The sequence below is a fragment of the Mastigoproctus giganteus genome, chromosome 7 (assembly GCF_048544385.1).
Source record: "Mastigoproctus giganteus isolate SK-2022 chromosome 7, ASM4854438v1, whole genome shotgun sequence".
In the NCBI taxonomy this organism is placed as follows: domain Eukaryota; kingdom Metazoa; phylum Arthropoda; class Arachnida; order Uropygi; family Thelyphonidae; genus Mastigoproctus; species Mastigoproctus giganteus.
The window spans coordinates 82,433,880-82,455,560 of NC_143581.1; the positions used below are offsets into that span (position 1 = coordinate 82,433,880).

The 21,681-nt window shown below is 39.0% G+C and overlaps 1 long non-coding RNA gene across 1 annotated transcript in view; it reads right to left on the bottom strand.

The window, feature by feature from the left end:
- Nucleotides 1-9,812: 9,812 nt before the first annotated feature.
- Nucleotides 9,813-21,681, bottom strand: part of LOC150083033 (uncharacterized) — a 107,085-nt gene continuing 95,216 nt past the window's right edge. Inside the window, exons 2-3 of the long non-coding RNA XR_016547161.1 lie at nt 12,875-13,079; nt 9,813-10,063 (exon numbers count right to left, since the gene is read on the bottom strand). This is a non-coding gene — a long non-coding RNA (uncharacterized LOC150083033). The remainder of the gene's footprint in view (nt 10,064-12,874; nt 13,080-21,681) is intronic.

The window sequence follows — 21,681 nt, forward strand, 5'->3', positions numbered from 1 at the left end:
CCACACGACCTAACATGACGACAAACGCGTAGACTGTCAAGTTGAACTGCCGGGATAGACTGGGAAAGACGACATACGCAAGATAATATATTGCGTTGACTACATAAGAGCTCTACTAGAACTCGCTGCTCCACTTTTGTCCCTGTTAAATACACTACATTTTTATAAAATTCTTTTGCAGCAAACATGCGTACCGGGTGGACAATTTAATAGCAAAGTCCTTCCCCAGCAAGAAAATTAAAACGTACCATCACGTCATTATTCCATATCCATGGCTATTTAAGGAGTGGCAAAAGAATTTGCATGGCTTAAATGGGCAAACAATGCGAATTGAACTATTTTGAAATTCATAACTTGGAGAGTGAGTGGCCGTATCGGTAGCTTATAGGTTTACCAGAATGACTCATAATGGAGAAAACCAGAACAGAACATGTGATCAAAACCAGTGATCAACACGGAGAGCACCGGAGACTGGTCAAGATTATAGACGGACCATGCTGACCCAAATAATACCCGTGTACAGGCAGGCTATCCCGCTGCACACACACTGCTATTATCTACAACTAAAAGAAATAAACACCAGGAGTGCGGAAAAGATTGCCCAAATATTTGTAAGGTACCAGTTGATCTTCATCGACCAAAGGCGGATGGGCGTTGGCCCGATGTCCCATGCCATTGGGCGTGCCTCATACAACAACGCTACCATAAGTAGGTTGCCGATTAGGTTATTTAAAGCAATTTAAAGGCAGCTAAGGCCATGAAGCGTTGATAAATTTTGCCTAAAAATCATGTATAATGGCGTATATGCTATGGGGTTTGCCTGTTTGTGGAACAGAAACCAGAGTTTCCAAAAAAATAAATGACACGTAACCCTCACCCAACAGCAAATAACTCGGCTATAATATGACAAGGTTGATGAAAAGTTGCTCTTCTCCAGACCGGAATTAAAACCAGACCTTTTTCACATAGTGTGGAAGACAGTTCGTAGCCACTGTGCTACCGCAAGGGACATAACTGCAGGGTCGGGTCATCTTGCTTAGAATTGGGGCCAAAACAAGAATCCTTACTATATCATATGCTAAATATGCATACAAATACACGGTGACCAGATACATACAAATACACGGTGACCAGATACATACAAATTGAAGGCAGTTGACTTGAAAAGAAGAATATCTGGCTGAAACTAAGATTAGTTTGGTGATTGTATTTTATTTTATTATTTGCTATTTTTGTGACGGAGTAAACTGAATGTGATTAAAATTTCTGAGCGGGCAAACTGCTTCTGTGGGGGACGTTGTTGTTGAGTTTTACGCGTATCAGCCACTTAGATCATATTGCCCCTTACATTTTGTTGTTGTTGTTTTCGGTTCGAGAGCTATTTAGGCCATATTGCATCTATTCATGGTATGAAGGGTATCGTGACTGCTATGGTAGTCAAAAATGATCACATAATTTTATCTGTTTAAGAAAGTGGAAAACCTCCAATAGATTAAATCATTACCTATGATATGGTAGAATGTCAAGGGTTCTACTCAAACGTCGTAAGTGATTAATTCCAGGGTTAAGAAGATGCAATTCTGAAGGTCAATTGGGATTTTTGGTAAAAATTTGATCTTATTGATATCCATGTTTACTAAGGTGATATTGTTTGTCTTCTTATTGGAGCCGAATCAGTTTTCAACACTGATGGTCGATGTGGTGCAGATTGTGGAATTGTGACTGGAGTATTGCTGGCTCTGTCTACTACCTTTTGCTCCTTAGGGGCCTGCTTCATAGAAGATGACATCATAGATCGGGCCCAATCCACTATGGATATGGTTAGGAGAACTGAGACTTCAGTTTGTGTTGCATTTGATTGATATTTTTGCATTGCTGCTGCATATGTGTTCTGGGCGCATTGAGCATAATTTACTTCTTTGCCTCTTGGTACAGTGTATAATGTATTTGTGTCTAACGGCACCAGGGATTTTCCCCATCTCCGCGTTGCTTTCATTGTAGGTGTAACAGTTCACTGTAAAGACCGGAGATATAAAAGTGTATGGATTTTGTAAGTGTAGTGTTGTGTATCGTTGTTCTTCTGGTCATTTAGCCACTAGACCCCTGCTGTGGCCCAACGTTGTACACATTATGCCTCGTGGAGGCAGACCAGGTATACTAATATTTAGATATTTACTCTGGCAGGTTCTGCCACCTAATTTCCTGAGATTTCAGTGGCTAGGACCTGTGTCTGCGCATATCATCCTTGCATGTTGTTGTTGTTTTGCATACAATGGTGCAGAGCGCCTATCGGTTGTCAGTACAGGTGTGTTAGTGTGGTAGTCTGGTTCGTGCCGACCAGTTCTGGAGGTTTATACAGTTTTTGTCATTTGTTAGGTATGTTCAGTTGTTGTTCCTGGTTGTCATGTGTAGGATTCAGTTGAGTGCTCACTGCAATGGAGCACGTCTTCTTGCGAAGAGCTCTTGGGCGTAACAGGAGAAAGCCTAGTTCTCTCGTATCCAGTAGGTTGTGCTTCTGCCCTCTAGGACAATATACGATCTTTGTCATTAGGATTGTTATTAGATTTGCCTCTTGGTAAGTGACTTTCCGTTGTACCCTATAATTCTGAATTTTTTTCCCTGTTTTCCAGAGTTCATATGATTTAGAGTAGGCTGGATGTGTGTCTTTGCAATTTGGACAATGCGGTCTTTTAGTATCTTACTCTGTTCGTGTATGTGCTTTTGATCTACAGGTAGGCCAGACTGTATCTCCTCGACCACTCATTTTCGAGTGACCAAATTTTTGGCACTCGTAGCATCTTATAGGATTCAAAATAAAAGATTGTACTCGGCAGTTCAGACAGCCTGCTTTGACACTAGATGGTAAGATGGGTGTACCGAATATCATGAAGATGCTCTGTGTTGGAAGATCCATCTTTCCTGATTATGATGCATTTGGCTTGTATAACCTTTTGGTTTTTCAATTCCTGGACGTTCAGATTATGTTACATTGTTCAGGTCCCACTCTGCAATTACTTCCTTGAAGATCTTTAATGTTGCATGTGGGTTGACCTGCATGGTAGTCCTCCAAATGTTGCTAGTTTCAACACAGTCTCAGAATGTGTACGACTCGCAGTTTCAACCAATAGGTCCCCAGATCCGAGTCTTCTCACCATTTTGGGTGCAGCCATATTTCTTAAGCATTTCTGTATAAGAAATGGAAATAGAGTGTTCATAGATTTGTCTAAGAGAGAATATGCAAGATAAGGGATGATGCGCATTCCTGTTGTTTTGTCAAGTTCATGGTCAGCATCGCTGATATTGCAAGATCAGCGCCTAGGCTGGTTAAATGCAGAAGAGTCGCATAATCCATGGTTAGCTCCTTTTCCTCCTTTTTATAGCTTTTCATTAATTCTCTTCTTTTATGTTTTAATCTTTGTTCTTAAACGTATCGATTTTATTTGTATAGTTTAATAAAGTTCTTATTTCTTCAGTGTTTCATCAAGATTTCTTTTATAATATGATGATTTTATTCGTGAAGAAAATATATATTTCTTAATTTCAGCAATCGATTCTGTTTCCTTTCGGCAAATTCTGGAAAACTTCTATAAAAAAGGCAATCCATCGAGGGAGGGGATAAAAACCGATACTGGATCTCTTCTCTTGAGAAAAGAGCTCATTCAACACCACTCAGATACTACTGGGTTCTCTCAGATGTGAAAAACTTGGGTGTAATGTATAGATACAAGAGATTTACTGCGCTGCCTATTAATACTCCAGTGATGGACACTAACGATCCGTTATCTGTGCTGGCATGAGTAGCCCCGGTCCTTGCAGTACTTGTCACAGGGAAAGAAAGAGTAGGGAAGGGGTTTAAATATATAATAAACAAACAAATTATTGAGGTTGGGCTGAGAATAACATGCATACAAAGCCGTCCACCCTTGCTCTCAGAATAGGTTACAGTTAACAAAAATGCTAAGAAAGGGGCGGGAGCCGGGGTGCTTGACTGACGTTAGCAGTTGATAGGATACCACGCCTGTAGGAGCCCTACCTGGGCCTTGTCAAGCTCATAGGTCAGTGGTGGAAAAACCAAATATTACCATATTTATAGCGCCCACTGGTTTCGATGGATACTCATTTATCTCAATGACTGGCAATTTTATCTATCCTTTCACAGACATAATGGAGCGCAGAGATTAAAATAGATTCTTGACTCCATTCGAATTGCGTCAGTTATGATAAATGTGCGTACTCCATCCATTCAGTTATTGCTGCCTAGTTAGACGCAGCTGTTCGCCAAAAACAATGCTCTTTCTTTAAGGAAGAAAAACAAAATAGAACAGGAATCATACATACTTACTTCACCTGTGTATTTTGTATTCGTCACGTGACTGACAGAGTGGTCCGAAAGGTGTACATGAAACCCCGCGGGCGGGGGTGGGCAAACATTATGGGCGAGGCCTACTAGTGGCTACCACGCTCAAGAGTTCCATTACCCGTCTTTAAGGGCATTGCACGAATCAGGAACAACTGGAGCGAGCACCTCGCAAACTAGAGCTAGTCCCTGCTGATACCCGAATGAAACGATTATGCCCATAAGAAATTACATAAAACTTATCAGATAATCACCTCTATAGACCGCTGAATCACCCTTGGATTCAACTGGTAAAGGAATTTTAGTGTAATATATTATGAATAAATGTTAACAGAGGAATGTTGGAAATCAACTGCGTTATCTCCCACGTAAATCGGATATAAACAGACTCTATATATACAAGAACTACACCAGAGTAAAGAAAGGACTTATTTTAAAAATAAACAAGTTTAGATGCAACCTAAAAAGGCCAGTATCAAGTACATCTGCCACTTTTCTTCAAACTTGCCTAAATGAAATTATTGTCAATGTTAAAAGAACTTCAAAAATACTTCCTTACGTGTAAGCAAAAGGTGGGAATGTGTGCGATATGTCACACACTCTGCACTGGATTAATTCTGCTGATTACGGAAAATGTGGTACTTTACTTGAAAAGGTTGCTGAGGAGATGTCATCCCAATTATCCTGTTCATCATTCAATTCTGAACATTTTCGTCCAAGGTGGACAGGAAATTGGCCTACGTTCTGTGGCACTAAATGCTAAAGAATTAATAAATCAGTATTACACAGTGGCCAGCTTCCAATAAGTACAAAATAAGCGAGTGAAATGGACGTGCTGTGGTATCTGATGATATTTAAAACTTTTTACTTCGATAGAGCCGGAATCACTTTGTTCTTGAGAGAGCCACGACAGCTGTTACAGACCAACATTTGACTTACATTCTCATTTGGAAATGCTGTTTGACGAAGATCTAAAGCTCCTACAATCTTCACATCGTCTTTGAACCAAAGCTGATCACATACGGCACAGAAATCATTATCCAGGAATGCACGTTTAAACTGTGGGTGGACGCTTCGGTGTTTCTTAAAATCCTTTTGCTGCATATTACACCCGCTGCGTGTTGAACGATTTGATGGAGTACTTCTGGCAGTCGATTTTGGCTTCTTAGCTTTTCATTTACGACTAGGCTTCGAGGACTCTTCATCGTTTTCAATATCAACTTCAACGACTCCTTCTTCCAAATTCACTTCTAACATTTCTGGGGAGATGTAAGGCTCTGAAGATGTGGATGGACCTTCTCCGACTTCTTTGTTCAACTTCATCCCCTGTCGAAATTACAGTAGATCTCTCCTTTGTACTCAATGGAGGTGGTTTCGGTGGTCGCATTGCACGTATTCGTGCTTTATACGCTATGCATGCTCACTTCGACATGTTGAATTTAAAATGTTTTAACGTTGAAAATTTTTATTAAATACGGTGGGGAATTACGAAAGAAATAGCATGACGCAATCAGTAGGGGTCACGCGTGGCTGGTACCGAAGTGGTAAATGGTGTGGGGGGGATGAATCGCTTGGTGTCGCATTTTCTTGGCGATTTTTGTCAATCCACGAACGCATTGCAAGTGCGCTATGCACCTTACAATGGTCACTACAGTGGACTCTCCCACTTTATGATTGGTTCACTGTACAATCAAATCACTTTACGATGGACACTCCATAACAAAACACCGTTCAATAGACGACAGCGGTTCCCAAACTGGGGTCAGCGAAACGATCCTCTAGAACTGGTCAAATTATTCGTTGTATGTATAGCAAATTGATGATTTAAAGTTATTATATATTTATTTAAAAATAACAATAAAGTTGAGTTGTTTTAAACATAAAACTTTGAATTTTCTTTTCAGTAAAGCCAGTGAAATATATATATATATATATATATATATATATATATATATAGGGGATCCGCGAACTTTTTTTCCATTTTTGAAAGGGTCAGTCGATCTCAGTAGTTTGGGAACCACTGCTATACGATATGCAGTAAACGCCGGTCATCGTGATCACGTTGACGAATTGAATTTTAATTCTATTAACAGCAATTGTAATAAGCGAAAATAGGAGGAGTATTATCCACAGGCTATAAATGCAAAGATATAAAGCACAGATTGGCACTTTATTACCTTAACCAATTAACCAAATTAAATGATACGTGAAAATCGGAAGAATATTTTCCACAGGTTAACAAAAGAAAGGAAGGCAACTACACCAGGTAATTCCAGGTGGCCACCCTCCCAAATATGGCGGAATTGTGTACGACGCTGAAATCTATCAGATGTTTACACATTAAGCGAAGCACATTTCTGCCAAGGAAGACTAGTTGGAAAATGGGCCATCCACGAATTGCATTTTCCCCCACATACAATGAAGAATGGCAATGGCACAAGAACTGAGGTCAAGAGAAATACCAAACATGGTCGAAGATAGAAGACTTGTTCACTGCTAAATGGTCAAGGGCATTATATCGGATATATGTTCATGTTGCACCCCCCCCCCACTCACTATAACAAGCTTGCCTTATTGGATTGGACCGTTTCTGGTCCAGTCAGAAGGATTAACAGAATCCAAGGGCTTCATACCAACCTACATTTGCCCCCAATTACGTGGAATGAGCTATTCAACACTTGCCCCTTCAGTACCTCCAGGGACGATCTGCCATAACCTCGAGCTGACTACCTACACCTTTTCCCCGGGTACTCCATAAAACTATTAAGTCCTTCCTCCTTATAAATATTCATATGGTGTACATACTACATTCAGTTTCGTGTATGAAATAACGATTTAAACTGTAAATTCCTGGAAACTTGCCGTGATGGGAATAAAGATTATCTATTGTATTTTACAGTTTAACTTTAAAAATAAAAGGTTTATTAATAGTGTTCCAACCTAGATTGCTTGCATTTCCATCTTGTGGAACTGGACACCTAATATGAGAAATTTAAAAAGAGTAATTTTTAAATTTTAAATAAAAGAGAATCTTAGAGAGGAGAATGGGGTCAACCCTTTAAATTTCTCGCTTCCTTTACATTCTATGGCAACAAAAAGATATCTGAGCAATGCATCATCATATAATTCACTACACCATCATGCATTGCTCAAATATTGGAACAGAAGATATTTGTTCCGGTTGTAGCTGCTCCAGTCTATAACGTTTTTTTTGTATTCTTCTGTCCGAGCAGTACGGTACAAATTCTGTTTTATTGGAATTTTGCTATTGCTAAAAAAAAAAAAAAAAAGTCTATTATGTTACCATTACATTAAACGTGTGGAATTTCTTAGGGTCGCAAAATAAAATCCATTTAAAGTGCCTTTTATTGATGGTTTTTATCATTAAATAGCACATTATAATAAAAACCCATTAATTACTGGAAATTGTAATTTTATTACACAATGAGTGATCACTGAACTATTGCCACCTACCTAATATCGTGTGGGAGCACCATTCGCACGGATCACAGCTGCTATTCACCAGGGCATTGATGTCTACTAAATACAAGGCTTTCCAGTGTTGGAAGAGGTGATGGTTGCGTGTCCATACGTCTCACTTCCCGTTCTAATACATCCCACAACTAGATTAAGGTCAGGCGAATTTGGAAGATCAAGATGGGTGATATCTTCACGGTGTTCCTCGAACCATCTGAGCACAGTTCGGCCCAATGACATTATCGTCTTGGAAGATCCCATTTCTGTCCGAGTAAAAAGGCAACGTGACAAGATGCACATGGTCTCCTAAGAGTAGACCTCACCAGTGAAACGTTGGTCCGTACGCACCAGGGGTCCTAGTTATTGCCAGCAAAACATGCCCCATTTAAGGAACTACTGCAACTGTCTGGATAGTGCACACCATTCACGATGGGTCCATGGATTCGCGTTGCTTGCGCCACATACGAAGGCCTCCGTGGTGTTAAACTAGGTATTTGGATTCATCCGACCAGCACACTCGTTTCCAATCCTCCAGTGTCCAACCAGCGTGCTGTTAAGGAGTGAGTAACTCTTGGATCATCTACTGTGGAAATCCATACTACATCTGAGTGTGCGGCGCATCGTCATTTGTGATAGTGTTCTTGTATTCTTCATATTGTACTACGATGTCAACTATCGCATAGTGACCTTCGCTTACCACAAACATCCGTAATCCTTTACAGTTTTGTCGGGGGGTTTGATCCATTCGACACCATTCTTTATACGCTTTAACCACAGTGGGACGAGATCAGCGGACAAGACTTGCCATTTATGATATAGGAGAACCCGAAGCACGAGTTCCCACAATCTTGCCCTTTTGAAACTCCATGATATCTTTTCTACATCCCATAACTGCTAATTTATCACTTTGACTTGCACGACCAGATGCAAATTACCATTGCTCTAGAGTAAGAGGCTTTCAGCTTTTTATACTGCGAGCTATGCAGCATAGTCCATTACGGATGGGGTGATCACTGAGTGTGTATTTTTCCTCGACCAGTATGACTCCATTTCGATTTTGTGCCGATAAAATCAAACTATATATATTCAAATGGATTGAACTTCAAATGTGAAACACTTAGGATCAAATGCAGAATAATGGGGAGCCCTCTGAAACCACTTTGAAAAGCTTTTAAAGCAGTGGGACACAACCATTTATGAACAGAAAGGTGGCAGCTATTGTGCATTTAAAACTACAGTTCCTTGAGGGAGTTCTTTTGGGAAAGCGGTTTGAGCGACATGCTTGTACACCTAATGTAGTGGAGCAAATCAAAAGGCCCGAGGTAATGGACAAACATGAGAGGGGAGACTGTCAGTGATCAAAACACTCGGTACACAAACGAATTTGCATATTGGTAAAATTTAAAGATTTAACACATAGGAATGGGACAGATCAAGAGTGACAACTTGATTGGGCTACATTATAATAAGAAACGTAAAGGTATGTATAGGGAGGGGGGGGAGGCTGTAGAATGAGACTAGAGGATGAGGGGGGCTGGATAAAACAATTATTTGAGCGATCGTCCCATTTCTTGTACTAGAGGAAGTAAAAGGATCCACGGATAGAAGATTCCAGAAAATATAAGTCCTGAGATCATGTATTTTCAGAACAATATTGTGCTAGATCTAACCTAAAAAATTTGAGATTAGAACTGATTAATTCATGTTTAACGTAAACGTACTGGAGAGTGAAAAATGGATGTGTAAATCACATGAGAAAATAATGAGCTTGATGATACGCTTAGTATATTATTATTAATATTATTTATTCAGTTTACTGCTTTTTTTTTTTTTACAATCAACCCCTGAACAGCATGTAAGCTAGAAGGGTGCAAAAAGGATACTTACAAAATATAGTTACAATAATGATAGTATTGATTTTCAATAATATTTACAGTTGTCATTTGGTATTTATAAATGTAAGGAAGTTAAAATACAAACAGAATTGGATAGTTGTGACGTTACAGGAGAGTTCTAGAAAACTCGTAAGGTGATTCCTCGCATTTACACAGTGGGTTCTTTCTTGCCAGGCACCCAAAAGAGTTTACGCATGACTCAAAGCAAGGCTGTGATACAGGTTTTCCTCCATTGCTTTTTAGTATCCCTTTATTTTCGGTTATTTTGTGAAGTCGATTTCAAACGCATTAAAATATTTTATGGTGTTTGTTGGCAAGGTTGTTGACTTTCATCCTTAAGGAACAATAATTAACAATATTAGTATAACAATAATTAACAATATTAATGTAACGATGTTAATATAACAATATTAATGTAACAATATGAATCTAACAATATTAGTGTAACAATATTAATATAACAATATGATTCTAACAATGTTAATATAACAGTATTAATATAACAATATGAATCTAACAATGTTAATGTAACAATGTTAATATAACAGTATTAATATAACAATATGAATCTAACAATATTAATGTAACAATGTTAATATAACAATATTAATCTAATAATATTAATGTAACGATATTAAAAATAATTAACAATATTAAATCCTAATCAATAATAATAATCAATATTGATATTAATCAATATTAAGTGCAGCGTTTGTTTTGTTTTCAGTGTGGTGTAAATGCTCCTGGAAAGTGAGGTTCTCATCGCAGTTAAGGCCAAGCAAGATTTATGTGGGAAAAGACTTTTTTTTTTTAATCAACTTACCATTGATGAACGCCTTTATATTGTCTTTATATTGCTTCTTCGTGCGGTTTTTTCCTGGTTCGGTTGCAGCCCAGCCATTGCAATTTATTTGACAAGAAGATATATTTCCACAGAGAGATTTCGGCTGATTTCCGATTATCTATATAGACAATCAGAAGTGCCAAATAGTTTCAGAATCTGCTCAGGTGCTGAAGTGGGTATGTAAGGCGAGAATAGTTCTAAAATTGAAGCAAAAGGGGGCATCCCTCCGTCCTGAAGAATATCCCCCTTCTGACATTGATGGTTGCTGAGTTTGGGCCGCATGAAATGATTAACTTCCTCGATTCCAGCAAAGAAGTAGGGAACTGAAGTTGAGCAGCAGAGATTTTAATATAATGTTGAAGAAAATAAAGTAGAGTGAGAAGGCAGCTCTGATATCGAAAAATTACATCAATCTGCGATTTGTTGCTTATAGTTTTCTTCATTCTGAAGAGAGTATAAAAGAGATTGGAAGTTGTAGAGCTGTGTTGAATAACTGTATGTAGATGAGCAGGACGATTAGAGAAGCAATGATTGATTATTGCAGGATGAACGAGTTTTTTGAAGACCTCTAATATGTTGCGTGTTATAGAAAATGGGTGGAAATTTTTGGGTGATTTTGGATGATTAAATTTAGGAATGGGTTTTACGATGTAAGTTTGGCAAATCAATAGACGGATCCAGTTTCGAGAATTTTTTGATAGATGTATAGCAAGACATTGGAAATATAGACAGAACAAATTTTAATTGCAAAGAATGGGAATCGGTCTGGTCTCACTGTTGCTTTGTTGGATAGATCTTTTATCACATTTTAGTAGGTGCTTTGGGATCACAATGTTGTTCTTCATGATTGAAGGTTCAAGTGCTACATTAAGTAGGGCACGGGGAATACACTGTTCATCTTTCTCAATAATGAAAGATTTATCCAGTCTTTAAAGGAGTTTATTGTCCATGTCAAACTGATTTCTATGCCGTGGAAGTATTCTGACGGATTGTTTGACTCTTGAGAAAAAAGTGGCGATGGTGTGCTGCCTTTTTTTGGGTTTGAGAAATTTTGCTCGCTCTCGTTCTCTCTCTCCCTCTTTTATAGATTTCATGGTAAATAAGAGATCTGGACTTCAGCCATTTTCTATAAGACTTCTGCTTGTGAATAAAGGTCATTTTAGTGAGAACATTGAACCAGTTCTTGGTTTTTATCTGAAATTATTTCTCTTTTGGAGGCTCCCGCGATAGCGATAATCCGCAGCTCCTCTGAAAGATTATAAATTGCATCGTCAATGGACATATTACGCAAGCATTTCCAGTAATAAATTGTCAGGTTGCATGACATTCTGTGGCCTCAGGAATTTAATTGAGAAGGTAAGCCGGTTCTGGGGAATTAGAGCATTGATTTGAAATTGGTGGAAAGGTCCACCAGTGTAGCCGATGGTCAGAATTAAAAGAAAAGGAGTTAGGTAGAATTGACAGATCCTGCAGTCATTACAATTTGTGGCATATTAAATCCAAAGATTGATTTAATCGAATTGAATTGATAATTGAATTAGAGCAGAGTCCCAGCATTGATTTTAAATTGGTGGGAAGGTCCACCGGAGTAGTTGATGGTCAGAATTAAAAGAAAAGGAGTTGGGTAGAATAGACAGATCCTGCAGTTTGTGGTATATTAAATCCAAGGATTGATTTAATCGTGTTGATGGAATTGCTTGTTTGGTGAACCAATTGAATTCCTGCTTGACGTTAGATCGTTTAGAGGAGTTGCATGTTTTGGAGTAGACTTATTAAAATCGCCACATAGGACTGCTGCAAGGGCTGGAGCAAGGCTTGTAAGTAGCCATTTCGCAGTTCGAGGTAACCGAGTGGTCTGGGGAAGATAAACGATAATACTTAGTCCAATTTAAACATCAAATTCAAAACTTTCAGCCCAAATATGACAAAAAAAGTCCAGAAGACAAATAGCCTAAACGTAGAATATGAGTAATGTGAATAATAAGACTGATTTAGTGTAGCAATGCAATGAATTAAAAGGGATAGAATAATTAGAGTTTTTATAGTAAACGTCACGAAGTTAAATCGGAATTGAATTGTACAGGAGGGAAAAAATGGTTGTAATAATAAATGTGCTTGCTAGTAAAGAATTTTAGATTTACGACTGATGGGAGTAGTCGTGAGGATGGATTACGATTGATTTGCATTGTAATCTAATTAAGAGGTGTTTATTGAAGGAGGGAAATCAAAAATACCACTGAAATTTTAAATGAGAATGAAAATTGATAACTTAATTGTAATGACTACCAATTATATGTATACCTGTAAAGAGCTGGTCTGTATAATAACCGTTTTGTTTTCTCTTTCTTGTATCTGCCTCATTTTCTTGCGAGATGTTCTGCCCAATATAAATATTTGTATATAGAAATAAAATCTGGACTCGTTGGATCTTCTGATCATCTTCTGCAGTCAGATTGCATTGTGGGTCTGGAGGGAAGCTGTGGTCGTACTGACAGACCACAATTGCCTGTGAGAAAAATGGTAAGGTAACAGATATAGTGGATTGAGTGATAAGCAGCAAATTAGCATAAAAAGGTTCAAAGAAGTAACGTCATCAATAAAATATACTCCCCCCCATAAAGGAATGATAATTGAACATCACGTGGGCGAAATGTCTGCGCATAATAATGCTTAGGAATTAACCATCCTCAGGTCGACAACTGGCAACATTCTGAATAAATGGATGTCCACAGGTGACAATGAGAAATGACCAGACAGGCGTAAAATACTGTCTGGTAGGAGCCGATGCACCTTCAGACAGCTGGTTGTTTCTTCTCCCAAACTACATCTTTCTGGCCCACAGGAACAACGCTCCTCATTAACTGCATATAGTAATTTTAATAAGTTATCTTCAAGCGGCTTCTCATAAAGATCGAACGGATCGATCGAACATGGCAATGAATATACAACGTACGACTCCAAGGGAGACATTCCTTCCCGTGGATAAACTTAAGAAAGCTGTTGTTCTTATTAATTGTTTCAGGTCACACCCACCGATATTTACCCTTAATTTCTTTCTCTGCCGTCAAAAGAAATTAATGTAGAACTATCTATAATGACTGCAAATATAAATGAAACAAATTACACATCGCGATAAATCCATTAAACCAAAGGTAAATAATGTTTCCATTAGTTCAACTTCTATCGTTACTGGGCAAGCAGAAATGTAGTATTAAATCACAACTGATATTTAATTATGGCAAGGCTCCCTGTTTGGTAAATGCGTGAAATAAATAATACATCCGTAAACTGAAGGACTAATATCTATTTAATCAAAGGTACTTTTAAAAGGACGGGTTAATCAATCTAACAACAAAAAACAATGCAGTTCAATACCTAAACAAAGATACTGTACAATGAAGGGACAGAATTCATGAGACATCAAGTCCCTGGACAACGCAACGCTGTCACCCCTCTCGCTGGTGGACGAACTCACCGCTTGGCAGGTATATAGGTTCACTGCAATTCTATGTCAGTATGGATAAACGTCGTGAGTTAGCCGAAGAGGGATGATAGTGGGTGCCCGACTCATGTGTCACTCTATCGCGGAGGTGATACTGAAATTGCATTGTCCACTTTCGACAGTATCAAGAGTGTATCAGCAATACGCCATTTCCAGAATAACATCTCATCGTGGACAGGGCTGTGGGGGAAGAAAGTTGGTGGATGAACGTGGCCGTCGACGTCTGTCTCGCATTGTTTCAACCAACCGGACAGCGACAGTGGCACAGGTCACCGCTGACTTGAACGAGGGAAGTGCCAGAAATGTCTCCACCAAGACCATCAAGCGATCATTAGCCGCAATAATCTAGGGATAATTATAGATAGCAATCTCTCATTTAAACCCCATCTAAATTACCTCAGGAAGAAAATACGCAAATATACAGGACTCATAATAAAAATAACGCGAAAGGACTGGGGACTAAACAAGAGGACCCTCTATTTATATTATAAAGCCTTATTTATACCAGCAATTATCTATGGCTCACTTATATGGATAACGAAGACTAACACAGTAATAAATAGGAAAATATTAGAAACAATACAAAGGAACATACTACTCACCATCACTAGGGCAAGCAATACAACTAGTAAGGCAGCGCTTCAGGTCATTGCTGATGCACTGCCCCTTGATCTTAGAGGTAGTACGAACTGGATTAATGTATTATTACAAAAAGGCAATACCAATCACAACTAACGGCTTAACCCTCAATGTTACCAATGACTGGAAGCAGGAGCAAAAAAGAATTGATGCACACCTAACTCACATTTGGCAGACAAGGTGGAATGAAACCACCAAAGGAGCAATAACCCACAAATTTTCCCACAAACTTCCCCTTGTAACAAAAATGTACCCAAAAGCACCAGCATGGATATACCCGGGCCTCAACACTATCTACTTGTTAACAGGCCACGGCCCGTTCAGAGATAAACTAAACACAATGGGCATAATAGAAGACAGGAGTTGTCCATGTGGAGAACCAGAGACTTGGAGTCACGTCATGCATGACTGCGACCACTACGAAGATATAAGAGCAAGACTTATTGTAAAAATTCAGTATAACCCAATTCACCAAGAGTCTCGACTATTGGACACTTAGGAAGAGTACACAGCACTAACTAACTTCGCAATACAATTATTCACAAGAAGGAAAACAATTATCTCAATGCAACCTGATCCTCGAGAGGACAATAACACCCAATAGATATATCAAAAACCAAAAACCATGGACGAAGTAAAAATAAAGAGAGACACAGAAGAGTCAAAGCAAGAGCAAAAGAATAAAATCTCAGCATGAAGAAATAGACACGCCATTTGAAACTCAAGAGACCTACGCAGGGCTACTCCTCCTGGGAGAGACCAAAGCAAGAATCCTGCGGCCAACCATCTCTGACTTGATACAAGCGCGCCACAACGAAGTTCCTGAAAATGATGAAAAATGGAATGACATCAGAACTAGAGTGCCATCTGGCTATCAAATCTCGCACCTGCGAGATTTCTTTAAAACCCTAATCCCTGGTGGGGGGAGAGACACACACTCCCTTCCCCCTCGCCAACCCTATTTCCCTCTGGTGAGGCATGGGCATGCCCCACTGAAAAACGGGGGGTCACCTTCCCTATCCACCCCTCTGCTTCCTATTTCACCCCCCAGCCTTTTGTCTCCCCACCCAAATCTGTCATCTTACACAGCGATTAGCCCTACATCAAAATTCTAAGCACACCAAAATTCTTGCCCGACCCAATTAGGCTTTATCAAGACCTTCAGCGTAAAACCCCAAACAGTGCTCCTAAAGCAAAACCCCAAATACGCAATAAAACTTCCTCGCGACTATTTATTTTTCTAATTTATATTTTATTTATTTTGGTCCTAGCCACTGAAATCCCAGGAAAGTAGGTGGCAGGACCTGCCAGAGTACTGTTTCAATCACTGGTAACACCCGGCTGGCCTCCTCGTGGCTGGTATTGGTAACGTCGGGCCCCACTAGGGGCCCGGCGGCTAACAGGCCGGATGAACAATGGGCACAATATACTACATAGTACATATCCCACACACTTTTAAATCTCTGGCTTGACCGATACAGAGAACATACGCGGAGATGGGAGAAATCCCAGGAACCGTTAGACCCTCAACATACCTTATACCTAATAGGTTATGAGAGCCGCCGACCCACTAGAGTCCCACTGCTAACACCACGACACAGGACTCTACCCATCAACTGGGCGAAAGAACACTGGCTCTTGGCTGATTGGAGACGGGTCTCCTGATCCGATGAGTCTCGTTTCCAGTTATTTCGAACGGACAGGAGGGTGCGTAACTGGAGGAAACCGCACGAAGCTATGCACCTATCATGTCAACAAGGAACTGTTCAGGCAGGCAGACGGTAATGATCTGGGGTGTGTTCAACTAGCGCATGTTGAGACCTCTGATATGTCTAGCCGCAACTCTGAACAGTCCAGATTACGTATCCATCCTTGCAAACCATCTGCATCGATCCCTTCATGGTCATTGTGCACCCACAGAGCAATGGACTCTTCCAGCAGAACAATGCGCCTCCCCACAGAGCCGTGGCGACTAGAACATGGTTCGAGGAGCATTCCGCTGATTTTACCACTATGGAATGTCCTCCCCATTCGCTGTACATGAACCCTGTGTAGCATCTTTGGGATGTTCTGGAAAGGTCCGTTCGAGCTTTGGATGCTCCATCCAGGAATGAGACGGAATTATGGACAGCGGTGCAGCAATAATGGCTGGAAATACCTGTGGAACGCTTTTGTGAATTAGTGGACTCAATACATCGGCTTGTTAGCCCTTATCCGGGCGAAAGGCGGGTCTACCCGTTAGTAGACAGGTATCCCATGATTTGTGTCCACTCAGTGTATATCTCTGATACTTTAGCTTCAGAATTATCACAGACGGATGTTGCACTCATATATCTGAAATTCTTATTTCTAAACACTACAACATACAAATGGCAGTACGAGTAATAAAAAGTGAGAAGCATAAGCCGGTTTACAGCGTCTTGTAAAAGAAAACAGATTAATACATCTATTTTCATCCCGACTAGCGTTTTTATTCCTGCATTCTCTATTCTGTTCACAGTATAACGCACCTGCAGTGCCGATATACGGTTGAAAGGCATTGAATACGTCGTGTGCTAATAGTATTACGATGTTAGCTATTATCTAAGCGACACACCTGTAGGGCGTGGGGTGGTTTGCCTTCATACAAGTTCGTCTTTCTCCACAAAGTCTGTATGTGTTTGGCTACGGTGGTATTTTTCTTTTATCACGTTAGTCCATCCGAACTACATTAATCTCTTTGGCTGCAATTATACTAAAGCTGGCAAACAAAGCGTAACGTTGAGGGCAAAAACTGTCCACCAAATGACAGACAGTTTCTTAAGCTGTTAATAATGATTGACTTTGTCAAGAAAACAATCATTCATAACAACCTTCTTAATTTCTGATAGCCGCCATTAGTTGTATTTTGTATTTAACAAATACCTAATAAAGTGGCAGCGCAATGTAGGTATAACAGTATAATTATAAAACATATTGGAAAAGTAAAATCCTCCATGACAGGTTCTTCTTATTACCACTTGAGTAAAATTTTATTTATAATATTAAAGGGATGAAAATACCATTCTTCTTCAATTTTGGATGTTGAAGGATAACGGGACATTGAACTTTTGATGTAGTTTGTCTCAAGTTATCAATTACTGCTATTGATGATTAAAAATCAATTAAAGTTTTTGATCTCGAAAAATAATGATGGATTTTAGAAAATTTATCATCCGATGATAATATTATTGTACATATCTTTTCAAAATATCAACTTTGCAATCCTCTTTATAAATGTGTTAAGTTGTGACGCAAACGGATTTTACTTTGGGATAAATATTTAATGAATAATTAATAGTAGAATACATTAAAGCAAAGTAAACAGATATAGTGGTACGTACACCGAGTACAACAACTCAGTTCATGGAATGGAGCGCTGCTTCAGTAACATTATCTGTTAATATCATGTAATATAAGAAACATGGCCAGATATGTGCGGATGCTGCACGTGTGCGATTCGGTTCGAGAATGGGCAAGAAGAAAGATTTGAGTAACTTTGAACGTGGTATGGTAGTCAAAGACATATCCGCAAATATGACTATCTCAGTAACTAAATCCCTACTGGGATTTCGCATACGACTGTCTCCGGTTTATCGAGATTGGTCCAATAACCAAATAAAATCCAGCCAAAGATGATCATGTGGTCGTAAACAGCTCATTGATGAGTAATGGCAAGTCAGGCTGACGACCTGTGCAGGGCAACAAAGATTACAGTCGGTAAAATAACAACCAATAAAACAATGCTAAATAAATAAGCATTTCAGAACACACAACTCTTCGAACCATGTCATGGATGGTGTATCGTAGCCGGCGACCAAACCGGGTTCTTCTTCTCACAGCCAAAACGACAAGAAGATACAGTCACAGTGCGCTCAGTTAAACCAACACTGTGCAGTGTAGGATTGGAAAAACGTTGCCTGATCTGACAAATTCCGGTTGCTGCTGCTTCATACTGATGGACCACCAAAAATAGCAAAACAGCATGAATCCATGCATCCTGAATCCATGCATTCTGCAACCTGCCAACAATGAAGTTTGGTAATGGAGGAGATAATGGTGCACAGTGGGTCCCCTTGATACCAGTGGAACAACATTTCGATGCCACAAGTTATCTGGAAATTGTTTATAACCAGGAAACAATCCCTTCGTGGCTTCGAATAGGTCCTTCAGTATGATAATGAGACATATCACAAGGCCAGAATGATTCGTTTTGTTCAAAATTCGAGTGGTGTCGTGATACTTTCTAACACGTATATCATACATGAAAGTATTAAACAAGACAGCTCCAGAGTGTGTGCCTTATGGAATACAAATCCAGGATCTATTTCTTCTAATTACAGTTTTATTAATTGCAATTATAAGCTGCTGAAGGTAACGTTCAAGCATGTCATATGTATCGCCTGTTAATTTGAATTTGTATAAATTAGGTTTGATATATATTTAAGACAATTAAGTATTATAATTTAGTAAGATCTAAAAATAAGATGATATAAAATAATCATAATTCGACCTTTGAATAAATGAGCCTGTAAGTTGTTTCAATAGTTGTGTACTTTTATTAATTTTGTATTAGTTCAAGTTTTGATTAAATGAGAAAATCAATATTATAATAATAATAATAATAATAAGTAAAAGCCTAATATTATTCTCATAATTAAGCTTTAGAGAACCGAATACATTCACTTTGTTGGAAAGAAATGAAGAATATCTTTAGTTTACCATTATTATACATTGGATTAGACAGAATGGTGTTCACTCCATCTTCTTTTTTTAAGTGATGAACCTTCCACGGACTAAAGAAAGAAAAGAATTACAAAGGGATTAATATGAAATTATTAATATAAATCAGAGTTAATTTTCCAAAAACAAAATACGCATTCAAAAAGGTAAAGAAGGAAATCGAACTGTTTTCAATACAACTGAGTATTTCTGAATCGATGTACCATGAGAGTCAGCAGAAAATTATCCAAGATCTAAGAGAACATCAGCAGACGGATTTTAATTAATGTTCGTGCTTAGGCACCAGTTAACTATTGCACGAAATCAGGCAAGAAGTAGATATGAGCATCACAATAACATGAACTAGGTAACGTTTTTTAAGGTCCAGAAGATGATCTTCTAGTCGTAGCTTAAATTTGTGTTGTTGAAGTATCAGGAAGCAGTAATTTCCTTTGGTTAAAAACGTCGGTAGAGAATTGCTGTAGGGCTTTAAAGTATCCAGCGTTTTCAATAAAAACTGATTCATTACCTTCAGAATAATCTTTCACCAAATTCCATAAATTATTTCTTGAATCAGAATAATTGTTGCAGTGATACAATATGATACCCTGTTTATTCTTCAAAAGAGCATAAATTAGTGCTGATGAGGCCTAATTGGAATAACTTACAGTTTATGGATCCGTGTCCTGTTAAGAGGTAGGTGGTGGTTAGATTTGGAGAGAACCAGCAGTTTACATTTTTCTTTGTTGCAAATGTGACTTGCGAGATAAATGAGCGTGGAACTTGTCCTATAGTACCAGTATCCCAACGAGTTTGCCAGATGTTTACTAGTTCGTCTCAACCCACCACTGACAACACCAAAGCCTGTCGACGAGACAACGCCCCATGCTACAAAGGTCCGGAAGGTTGCTAACTGGTTTCAGGAACATACTGGCGCATTCTCCATCCTTTCATGGCCACTCAACTCATTCGATCTCAACCCAATTGAGCATGTTTGGGACCTCCTGGAAATCAATACTCGATTCTATGACCTGAAAATGTGTGGCATTACTAGATACACTGTGCATCACATGGATGACATTACCATAGCACACCCTGCAACACCTTGTAAGTCCATGCTAAGCCGTGTGCGGGCTGTAAAAGTGCGGACAAAAGGTGCCTCGACGAGATAATAGGTAGGTGTTGCTAATGACAGCCAACCCAGTTAATTTTATTTGTTGGTGAAATAGGTTAATGCTGTTGATATTCTGAATCTTTCTGACTACGTGTTTTGTCAATTTTGACGGAGGATAAAGAAATAACTTTCTGATATTTATTCAAAATTTACAAGTTATGTGTGAGTGAAACAAGCAATTTTTATGATTATTAGGAACCGGAACTTGCAACGCAGGTATTTTATTTATTTGCATATATACAAAAATACATAATTCTATTTACAGTCTTTCGATCCTTTGTAAGAAACTCCAGCAGAAAATGGCGCTTCTTTTACAAAATTATAAAACGGAACAAAAAACTTTCAAAGACTAAAACAGAACAGTAAAAAAAAGTAAATACATGTATGCACACTCAATGATATGTATATATGTGTGTGTGTGTGTGTATGTGGCCTGTTTGTAGCGGCTCCAGGACCTGGGTCCATCTCCGCCAGTTGTCTCTGTGTTGACTACAATCTCTGTAAACAGGGCTGAAATGTGAAAGGCCTAGACACTTTTTAGGATTCAACTTGGCCACCACAGCACCAAGTTCAACAGCAGTGAAAAGATCAATGTCCAGAGTACTTTCATAAGTGGCACTGTCTGCTCGAATTTGAATTTGATTCGTATTGTGAAGATTGGGATCATCTTTTATCTGATAATATTGGTCAAAGTAACTCTGCACATACCTTAAGAGTTCTTATCTGTTACCCCAACTGGACGTATTATCTAGATGTTCTGGGGGCAGAAACGTTTCACGTGAGTGGGCAGCTAATATCAGGGAAGAGAGCCTAAAAAAACTTCAAGGGTTATGTTAGGGTTGTTAAATATACAAGAACAGTAAATCTTAATTGTTTATACAGTAACGTTAGAAGTGTCGTCAATAAAATGAGCGAATTCGAACTGCTGGTTAAAACAAGTAACGCGGACATAATAGGGCTTACGGAGACGTGGTGCCACCCGGAAATTGGGGATGATGAGTTTCAGTACGGCTTGTATAATGTATTTAGGAAGGATAGAGTAGATAGAAGGGG